The sequence below is a fragment of the Oreochromis aureus genome, linkage group 16, assembly GCF_013358895.1.
Source record: "Oreochromis aureus strain Israel breed Guangdong linkage group 16, ZZ_aureus, whole genome shotgun sequence".
In the NCBI taxonomy this organism is placed as follows: Eukaryota; Metazoa; Chordata; class Actinopteri; order Cichliformes; family Cichlidae; genus Oreochromis; species Oreochromis aureus.
The window spans coordinates 28,975,565-28,986,755 of NC_052957.1; positions in this window are offsets into that span (position 1 = coordinate 28,975,565).

Here is an 11,191-nt window from a genome sequence, read left to right on the forward strand (position 1 = left end):
AGAGGCCATGCTGCTAGCGAGTTTGCTACAAGCTAAGATAAGCTAGCGAAGCGGTAAAGACAAAGTGAGTGAATACTTTGGCTATGAATTAGGTAGTGAGTACACAGAAAGTGTGCTTCGGATGAAGCACGTGAAGATTATACTATGAAAAAGAATGTATCTAAAAGTTTTTAATTAAACTGCTAAGCAGATAAGCTACTCAAAAACACCACTGTGTTTGAGCAGGAACAGGAAGTGATACTCTACCGCAGAGAGAGCGAACACCAAGTGACAGCGCCACCAAAACACATCACACCAATACCAACTCTCTATTCCCACCTACAAACCCTAATTACCCGTCTTTAACTCAGCGGGCGTTATTGCGGATGCCGTGCATGTGCATCTGCCTTTCCTGTATGGCACTGCAGACCACACCCCACTACAATACCTTTCAACTCTTCTTATTGTGACGGAGGTGTGGTCCCTTGCGTAGCTGCAGGGGAGGGTGGAGCGGTGAGCTCAGGGGGGCGGTACCGGGAGGCAGGTGAGCCACGGGTGGTGGCGATTGTGTGATGAGTGTTTGTTTCCTTCTGTGTGTTTATATAGTGACGGCAGAGTCGAGCGGGGAGTGTGCTGGACCGGGACGAGCAGTCCAGCAGTCAGAAAGGCTTGTTAGCTTTATTTTCTGTCATTGTTATCATAAATAAAAACGTTTTTGTGAGAAAAAACGGTGTGTGTGCACGTGTGTGTGTCGCATACATCATAAGTGGTGCCGAGACCCAGTGTGGGATGTCTGACCCCCAGGATGCGGCGCCCGCTCAGCCTGTGCAGTTGTTGGCACAGATGCTGGCGGAGTTGGCGACGATGTGCCGGGACCAGGCTGTGGCCCAGTGGGAGCATCTGGTGAAGCTCCAGGAACATTCGGACCAGATCAAGGTCCTGGAGCAACTGGTCGGGGCTGCTGCGTCGCCTCTGTCGCCGCCTCTGTCGCCGCCTCTGTCGGTGGCGATGCACAGGATGGGGGACGGTGACGATCCCCAGGTCTTTTTGGAGGCGTTCCGTGCAACGGAGGAGGCGTGCTGGTGGCCGCAAGCGGAGTGGGCCCCGCGGCTGGTCCCGCTGCTGTCAGGGGAGGCTCAAACGGCGGCCCTCGGCCTGCCGCCAGCCTCGCGGAGCAGCTTCGACGACGTGTGTCGGGCCGTGTTGGACCGGATGGGCCTCGCCCCGGAAGACCATCACCGGCGGTTCCGTGCCTGCCGGCTGACTCTGGATGATCGGCCGTTCGCATGGGCTCGTAAGCTCCACGACGCGGCGGCGAGGTGGCTGCAGCCAGGACAGTCAGCGGGGGAAGCCCAGCCCGTGGAGGGGCTGCCGGCGGAGACGGTGAGATGGGTCTGGTGTCATAGACCTGCCAAGCTGGAGGTGGCGGTTACGCTGGCGGAGGATCTCCTGGCCGCCAAAGCTGTGGAGCCAGGAGGAGCCGGCCAGCTGCCTAGCAAGCAGGCCCCGGTACCAGCACCGCGCCGACGGAGTCCTACTAACCCGTTTCGTTCCGCTTTGCCTCCCCAGGGATCGGAGACATCTGGCACTGTCCCTCAGCCACGGAGAGCAGCACAGACGCCGGGGCAGGAGTGCTGGAAGTGCGGGTAGCCGGGACACCTGAGGAGGGATTTTCCGCTGATGGAAGTGGGGCAGGTGTTCCGTGTTGCCAGTGCCCCAGCACCCTCTCCCGGTCCAGGAGGGACATACAGCATCCCGGTAAGGGCTCAAGGGGGTGTACGCCAGGCTTTGGTGGACACGGGCTGTACGCAGACCCTCGTGCACCAAAGCTTGGTTCGCCCTGCGGCATTGTTGGAGGTGGAGTGGGTGGAGGTGCGGTGTGTTCATGGTGACGTGCACAAGTATCCCATAGTGCCACTGTTGTTAAAATATAGGGGCAAAACGTTAAGGCTGCGGTTAGCCCGTGCCTGTCGCATCCCCTTATCTTGGGCACGAATTGGCCGGGGTTTCATCAGCTGTTGGGACATTATGCGGGGATGCGATCACAACCATTGGTAGCATGTAGTGTTTGCGCTGGGCGCTCAGCGGTGACTCCGGGTCGTCCGGCGCTGACTCGGGGAGGGGAGACGGCGGGCCCTTCAAGGGAGGACCCGCCGGCTCCGGAAGTTACCCCCACGGGAGATTTCCCACTGGAACAGTCTTGTGACGACACCTTACGCTCAGTCTTCGACCAAGTGATTGAGATTGATGGTCACGTGGTGCGCCCTGAAGCCGCGCGGACCTACCCACGTTTTCTGTTATTAAAAGATAGGATAGGTTATATCGAGTGAGTCGTGACGCTCGCACGGAAGAGATGCACACCCAGTTGTTGGTGCCACGAGGGAAATAATTTTCCAGGCGGCTCATTATAACCCCATGGCAGAGCATATGGGATATGACAAAACTCTGGAGCGAATAACGGCTCGATTTTATTGGCCCGGCATCCATGCAGACGTGCGCCGCTGGTGTGCGTCCTGCCCGGACTGCCAACTTGTTAATCAGCCGGCCATTCCAAAAGCGCCTTTGCGCCTGCTCCCTCTAATGGAAGTCCCATTCGAACATATTGGCATGGACCTCATCGGGCCGTTTCACCGGCGTGCACGCGGTTATCGCTTTGTACTAGTTCTGGTGGATTATGCAACGCGATACCCGGAAGCAGTGCCACTGCGAACCATCTCTGCGAAGAGCGTGGCGCAGGCCCTGTTTCAGGTCATCTCCCGAGTCGGTATTCCGAAAGAGATACTGACTGACCAGGGCACGTCGTTCATGTCTCACACACTGCGTGAACTGTACGAATTACTGGGCATTAAATCTATTCGGACCAGCGTCTACCACCCTCAGACTGATGGGCTGGTGGAGTGACTGAATAAGACTTTAAAGTCCATGATTCGCAAGTTCATTCACGAGGTTGAACGCAATTGGGATCGGTGGTTAGACCCTCTGTTATTTGCAGTGTGGGAGGTACCCCAGGCCTCCACGGGATTTTCTCCCTTTGAACTGCTGTTCCACAGGAAGCCGCGTGGGGTGCTCGACCTAATTAAAGAAAGCTGGGAGGATGGTCCGAGCCCCGCAAAAAACGAGATTCAGTACGTGTTGGACCTGAGAGCGAAACTCCACACTTTGGGGAGGTTATCACGGGAGAATTTGCTCCAGGCTCAGCAGCGTCAGCAGCGCCTGTATAACAGAGGGGCAAGACTCAGGCAATTTTCACCGGGAGACAGAGTGCTTGTATTACTCCCTTCTTCTAGCTCAAAGTTACTTGCCAAATGGCAAGGTCCCTTTGTGGTCACACGGCGAGTGGGGGACGTTGACTATGAGGTCGCACGGTCGGACAGGGGAGGGGCCACGCAGATTTATCACCTCAACCTCCTGAAAGCATGGAGGGAGGCTGAGTCTGCTTCTCTGGTGAGCCTGGTTAAGGAGAGAGATGAGTTGGGGCCAGAGGTGCCAAATTCTGTCATTCCCGCCTCCCTCCATTGTGATGACCATCTCACACAGGCCCAGAGAGCGGATGTTGCCGCGTTGCAACAGCGCTTTGTGGACGTGTTCTCCCCCCTGCCCGGCCGAACGTCTCTCATTGAGCATCATTTCGAAACACAGCCTGGTGTGACGGTGCATTCACGGCCCTACAGACTCCCTGAACACAAAAGGCAAATTGTTCAGAGGGAATTGGCCGAAATGCTGAAGATGGGAGTAATAGAAGAGTCGCACAGCGCCTGGTGTAGCCCCATCGTTCTCATGGTGAAGAAGGATGGGTCTATACGGTTCTGTGTCAACTATTGCAAAGTGAATGGGGTGTCACAGTTTGATGCTTATCCCATGCCCCGGGTCGACGAGCTCCTGGACCGGTTAGGCACGGCCCGTTTTTTCACGACACTGGATTTAAAGGGCTACTGGCAGATTCCCTTGTCTGTGGAGTCCAAGGAGAAAACGGCCTTCTCCACTCCGTACGGTTTGTACCAGTTCGTCACTCTTCCGTTTGGCTTGTTCGGAGCTCCTGCCACCTTTCAGCGCCTCATGGACCGGGTGCTGCGTCCGCACGCTGTGTATGCTGCCGCTTACTTGGATGACGTCATCATCTACAGTGACACCTGGGCGGAGCATGTGCGGCGGGTGGCCGCGGTCCTGGAGTCCCTGAGGCAGGCGGGGCTCACGGCCAACCCGAAGGAGTGTGCGGTTGGACGGAGGGAGGTTCAGTATTTGGGGTACCACTTGAGGGGTGGGCAGGTGCGTCCACAGGTAGAGAAAACGTCGGCTCTAGCATCCTGCCCACGCCCCAAGACGAAAAAGGAGGTGAGATGGTTCCTGGGGCTGGCGGGTTACTACCGCCGTTTCGTGCCGGGGTTTGCGGAGCTGACCAGCCCCATGACTGATCTCACCCGCAAGGGTGCTCTGGATCTGGTCCAGTGAATGGGGCCGTGCAGGTGAAGAAAGCTCTCTGTGGAGAGCCGCTGCTCCACACTCCTGACTTTTCCCTCCCTTTTGTTCTGCAGACTGACGCCTCGAACAGAGGGCTGGGGGCCGTTTTGTCCCAGCAGGTACGGGGGGTCGACCGGCCCGTGCTCTACATTAGCCAGAAGCTGTCCGAGCGGGAGAGGCGGTACAGTACAGTGGAGAAGGAGTGCTTGGCTATCCGGTGGGCGGTCGACTCCCTTCGCTCTTACCTCCTGGGGCACTCATTCACCCTCTGCTCGGACCATGCCCCGCTGCAGTGGCTCCACCGCATGAAGGATGCCAACACCGGATCACCGGTGGTATCTGGCTTTACAGCCCTTAACTTCAAGGTGGTCCATAGGCCGGGGCACAGATGGCTGTGGCCGATTTCTCTCTCTCGCTCGCGGGGGAGTAGGTAGGTTCGGCCGGACGGCTCCCCGGCCTCAGTTGGGCGGTGGGGGTGTGTGGCGGAGGTGTGGTCCCTGGGGTAGCTGCAGGGGAGGGGTGGAGCGGTGAGCTCAGGGGGACAGTAGTGGGAGGCAGGTGAGCCACAGGTGGTGGCGATTGTGTGATGAGTGTTTTTTTCCTTCTGTGTGTTTATATAGTGACGGCAGAGTCGAGCGGGGAGGGTGCTGGACCGGGACGAGCTGTCACGGTGCATTGTTATCATAAATAAAAACGTTTTCGTGAGCAAAAACAGTGTGTGTGTGCGTGTGTGTGTCGCATACATCACACTTATATATTGATATTATGTTTGGTTTTTTTTTGTAGAAACCTGGAATTTAAATGTGCCTGTTTTCAAAGGACGTCATTTTCTGTTGTTCAAATGTGCTATAGGCTTGTTAGAAAAATTCTCACTTATAAAGTGAGACACAGAGTAGCGAGTTCCAACACATTTACTTTACTTGTAAGGAAGTAAAAGCATAAACAGTAAACATCTGCTCACCGTGGCAGATATTTACCGTTTATGCACATGTGGCAGATGTTTACCGGTACCGTTCATTTATAAACTACTTCCAGTTTTATACTGGGAACAGACATGTATCATGGTCTTGTGAATGGTTGTATTTTTCCACACTGTCTCAGCACTCCCACGTCTGGGGGGAAACCCCCCTCAACCACAGCTCTCATCTTCACCTGTCTACAGTCAACCATCAGTATTTAGGACACACATCTACAACTATTCTTTGCCAGATGGTCTGCTATTCTATGTTAGTACTAGGCTGCCTTTGCTTCTTATGGTTACATCGCTTCCCCAGGGAAACCTTCCTCCTACCTGCCAAGTAAGCCATCATTTACTCAGGGCATTCTTATTCCGTCTAGTCTCTGTTTCCTTCCCCTAACCACGCTATTCCATATTTCAGACCCTTCACCCTTCATGAAGGCAATAGGCAGAGTGTTACAGGTATAGTCCTAAAGAATGTAGCCTCATGGGCAATGTATTCCGTGCTACAGGGAGAATGGACTGCCATACCCGCTATGGGTCTGTGAGCGCGAGGGAGGGAGAAAAAGGAGAGTCGAAATGTATGATTTGTCCCCGACCAGAAACAGGAGCTGGAAGCATGTAAATATAATAATAACCACTGAAGCCAAAAAGAGTGCCTGACAAGCCCAGTTGTAAATAAGCTATTAAGACTCGACTGTACACCGTGTTCGTGTTTTCCTCTGAAATAATCAGTTCCGTTAGAGCAGCCTTTCAACGCCACTCTCTGTCTCTTGCTAGCAAACTTGACCCAGACAACAAAGTAAAGTTAGTTTTCGGCTACGAGCCCGACACGGAACCCGACGTATTAGCCAGAGGTCCCGTAGACCTGTTTTATAAGCGCGGAATAGTTTTCTATACGAGATTGCTGCAAAAATCGTGAGTAACCTTCAGTAACAATAAAAAATCACACAGTAGTAGCACATTCATGTTGTATAAAGCAGAATAATATATTAAGTAATCCAAAGTTTTCAGAATACGTTACTCTCATTGAGAAATCTGTAGTGGAATACATTTAAAAGTAACCTTCCCAACAATGCTGGTCATATGAACTGCACTTAGTTTATATAAGACTTTCTGTCCTTGGGCTAATGATACAAGAGACACAAAACTGGACTTTTGAACAGTTTTTGCACAAAGGACATCACCAATCTGAATACTGCTATGAAGTCACCTAATCAATGATTTGAGAACAATGGTTATTTTAAGTTGAAAGCATATGTTGGCACCTTGACATTTACCCTTTATCCTTTGTGGAACCAGATTTTCCAAAAACTACGCACAATAATGACATTACAAATAGGGCTGTATCACCCTTTGTTTAATCCATTTGTATATGGGCTCAAAATGAAGGACATTTCTAAACACCTAAAAGGGCTGCTTTATCAGGCCAAAATAATTTCTTGTATTAAAATTGGATGCCAAGCAGGGCCGTGCAGAGACGTTTATAGGGGCGGGTGCGCAAAGCTAAAAAGGGGCACATTGAACCAGGCTGAATAACAACAACAAACATTCATCAAGAATATAATATGGGACCGCATCATACTATATCACTGTTGTGAGGCAAAGCAAACGTACCCTATGTTTTACCTGATGGGTACAATGTTGCTGTTGAGGGGTTGCTGCTGCTCCTGCTGCTGATAGTGCTGGAGGGCAGGACTGTGCTGATCTGAGACTGTAGACGTTAAAAAGTCCATAGGAGAGATGGTAGCTGATTAAACAAGTGTCATGAGATAATAACAAAATGCAAAAATTGGTGACAGTGCTTGGAACCATAAGGCAACAAAAAACTGAGAAATAAACTAGACCCTGCCTGTGAATCACTCTTTGCCTCTCTTCCTCCTTCCATCACCTCATTTCATCTATCACTCTCCACTTGCTGTCCATCTGAGAACAAGGCACAACTTGCTATTGCAATAAACTATTATTTAATTATCCACACTTAACAACTCTTACACTTAATCTATAATAAAATGATGACAGAAAAATGTTATAGAAGCAAAACATTTCAGTTGTGCTTATTATTATTTTTATACTGGAATACCTCTCCAACAGCTGGTACATGTGTTAATGTTACCTGTGCTCTTTGTAATCCAGCTGCTGAGGGATCCACTGCCTTTAGTAACCTCACACAGCTCCTACTGTTTCCTCCTCATGTCCTTACCAGCCATGTCTGGACAATGTTATATTATGAGTAATAATTCAAAATCCATATACATAAAACACACACATGCATGCACACACAGTGACATTTTAGACCTTCTTCAGAATACTGTATATACTGTGGGCACAAGTTTCCATCATGGTGCTGATCCAGAATCCTTCCCTTATTATTTATTACTAGAGCTACAATAATAAAGCAATGAGGGAAAAAAAGTAATAAATTTATAATAATGCATTTATGATGATTCCATTTGTTTCACTATCCACTCTGTGCAGGGAGAAAGCTTATTACATTTTTAAACTGTAGAGATACAATAATTTTGCTGCTGTAAAATCAGCATTTTGTCTTATTTAAAATATAAATCTAATATAATCTGTTTCTTAATGTATGTTCTTTAAAATACAGCGTGTTTTTAAAAAAATGTTATAATTATAATAATCTATTATTATGTGGACATGCATATTAGATTGTTTTAAGTGAAATATAATCCCCCCAGAAAGGCAGGAAAAGCCCTGTAACTTACTTTAAAACTAAATATGTTCCCTAAAACGGTGATAGAGCTACAGACCCATGACAGCCTTACCCAGTGAGCCAGCAGCTATGACCAGCACAACATGTGCAGTTAATAAAAGGACAGGTAAAGTTTGTCGCGCTGTTACACCCACAGCACGCTCATTTGTTTCAGTTCGTCAGTTGCCACAAGACAGCTTACCAACGTGTACGTAATAAGCTAATACTCCTGTGTGCTTTAGACTACAGTGTGCACTGTACACCTACTTACTAGGTTTTGTCGCATCAGTCTGTGTCTCTGAGTTAATTTGTGTTTCTCCTACAGCTCCGGACCGCAAACAATGCGCGTGCTCTTCGTGAGCTCATTCCCGGCTCGTAACCAGCGCGTTCTGTCGTCAAGGGCGATCATTGGTTAATGGTGATCATGTGACTGATGCAAGCCAGATCCTTTTATTTAGCAAAAATGTGATTAATAGTTAAATATTATTGTTGAGGGGCACAGACAGGACTCCACACGCACACACACATTTAAAAAAACAAATAATTAAAAAATTTTTAAAAAAATTGCCTCAACAAAAGGGCACTTTGGGCACCCATCAGGAAAGGGGCGGGTGCTCAAGCCCCTTGCGCCCCCCCCCTCTGCACGTGCCTGATGCCAAGTACAGTCATTTGTTCTATAATGAGTTTTACACCATCAAATCATGCCTTCCAGACCACTTTTTGTGTATATATATTGTATCTGTGGAAAGAAATATTAAATGAAAAAAAAAAGATCACTTTCATTAATTTATTTACCAACCTGTCGCCATCTTTTTAAGAGATGACATTTGTATTATTTATTTTGCGGCTTAAATATCACTAGTAATATTAAAATTGATAATACTGATATTACATAATATAAACATGGAATAACTGTTCCTACAGGCAGCTTAATTCCAAAAGAGGAATTAGTCTTTTCATTTTGATATAATAACGTCTGTTACTGTTGATTAATGTTCTCATAGCTCTCTTCTACACCTGTCAATTTACATTTTTATTGATTTCTCTTTTTAATTTGCCACTTGTTAAGCTCAGTAAGAGAATGAGAATTACAGTTTCAGACCTGAAGAGTTCTGATAACACGAAAGCTAAGATCTTTCGATAGAGGAATTAATGATAAAGTTATACAAATGCACTTTTCTTAATATAGACACCAACTGTGCTTTAGTTACAGCTAACTGGAAAAAAAATCAGCTGTATAATCCACATCAATGTTGTCAAGTTTATTTAATCTATTAATTCAAGAAATAAATATATAAAGAATGAATAATAAGCTCCATGTACCTGGGTTGTTTTTATTGTTACTTTGACTATTTATCCTGTCTCTTTCACTGGTTCATTTATTACTCTATATGTGCCATGATATCTGAGTGGCATGTATGGTCAAGCTTATCTCAGCAAGGGGGAGGTTTCCTGTGATATTTCTTCATGCAAGCTTTGTCATGAAACACAGTGAAATAGGAGTTTTAAATGAAGCTAAACAACTAGGGATTTTTAACTACAATAGAGCAGAATACATATAAAAATCCTTTAACATTCCCTCCTGTTTTAGCTCATTTAAACACGTTTCACACTTTGTTTCAGAACATGTTCTCTTGCTCCTAGCATTTTCAAACATGTCATCATTATGTGTTACTTATATTGCAATCTAGCTTTACAGGTCGTCTGTAAGATTTTCTTCTCACACATAAACATCTTCGTCTTCAAAGTTATCTTCAGTGTTACTCAGATCATTTTTGTCATCCATTGGTACAGTAACATAAGCTGTCAATGATGTGGAAATCATTTTAGAAATCATCTTCCTGAGACAAGGGAGAATACATGTGGAGAATACACAGAATAATACAAGTAAGAGTCCTATGAATATTAAACCTTTATACAGCAAAACAGTCCACGAGCCACTTAGCAACCATCTCAACCAATCTGTACCCCCGTCTACATATTCCTTTGACTGCACATTCTGAAGCCGTTTTAGAACTTTTAATGCATCCGTCATGTTACTAGAATGTATGTTGTCGGGTATGTAAGTGCAACAGGTGGTGTTAAAAAGCACACATAATCCTCCTTTTTCAGCCAGCACAATATCAAGCGCCACTTGATGTTGCATGACCATTATTCGCAGGGCATCTATCTCCTCGTTTTGCTGGTCATTGACTCGACATGATGTATTCAGGAACAATCCAAATCGATAGTTCAATGTCTCGATCCTCAGCGTATTTTTCCCTGTGCCTACCCACGGAAAGAGTGAGTGCAGCACTTTCTGTCCTGTAGTCCAAAGCTTGAATTCCTGTGGGACGTCAGAGCCCCATATTGGGTCATGTGGTTTCGGATCTGGAGTGTCAACTGATCTTTTCCCTCTTTTGAGTGATGTATCGTCGGTAGTTATCTTAAACGTGTGATCAGATATGAAGATTGGAGCACACATACCCGTCCAGTTCTGGGGGAGAGTGAAATAGGCCCGCTGTCCACATAGCCAGGCCATTCCCTGCACCCAATAGGTGCCATTGGAAATGTCATTGTGTAGTGGTGTGAGTTATCATGCATCCAAGCTTTCTTCTGATGATGCTTTTGGTCCATATTGAATAGTAGAAAGCATCCTGCTGCCAGTACTGCCAGGGTCAGTGAGATCAGGAGCAGCTTCATGGTGACCTGGCGCACCTGGCCCCTCTGATAAGTAGACTAAAGGCAAGAAGCAAAGGGCAGGATATACCCGATCAGCCCTACCTCCACCTTTCGGATCACCAGAGGGCAGGGGCGTCGGCGTCTATTAGTCTATGCTCTCACTCACTTTCTTACAGTGACTTTGGTGAATCCAAGATGGTCTTTCAGAAATCTTGCATGCAGTAGGCGTGGTTAAAAACACTTGGTATGGTCCCTCCCAACGGGGTGAGCTCCAATTTTTCCTCTGGAGTACCCTGATTAGGATCCAGTCACCTGGCTTCAACCTGCAAAATACTGGAGAAGAGTCATGCGGCAATTTGTTGTTCAGCACAATTTCTTTATTTTCTAGTAGCTTTGCCATCCACTCTGCTAGAGTGGTCTCT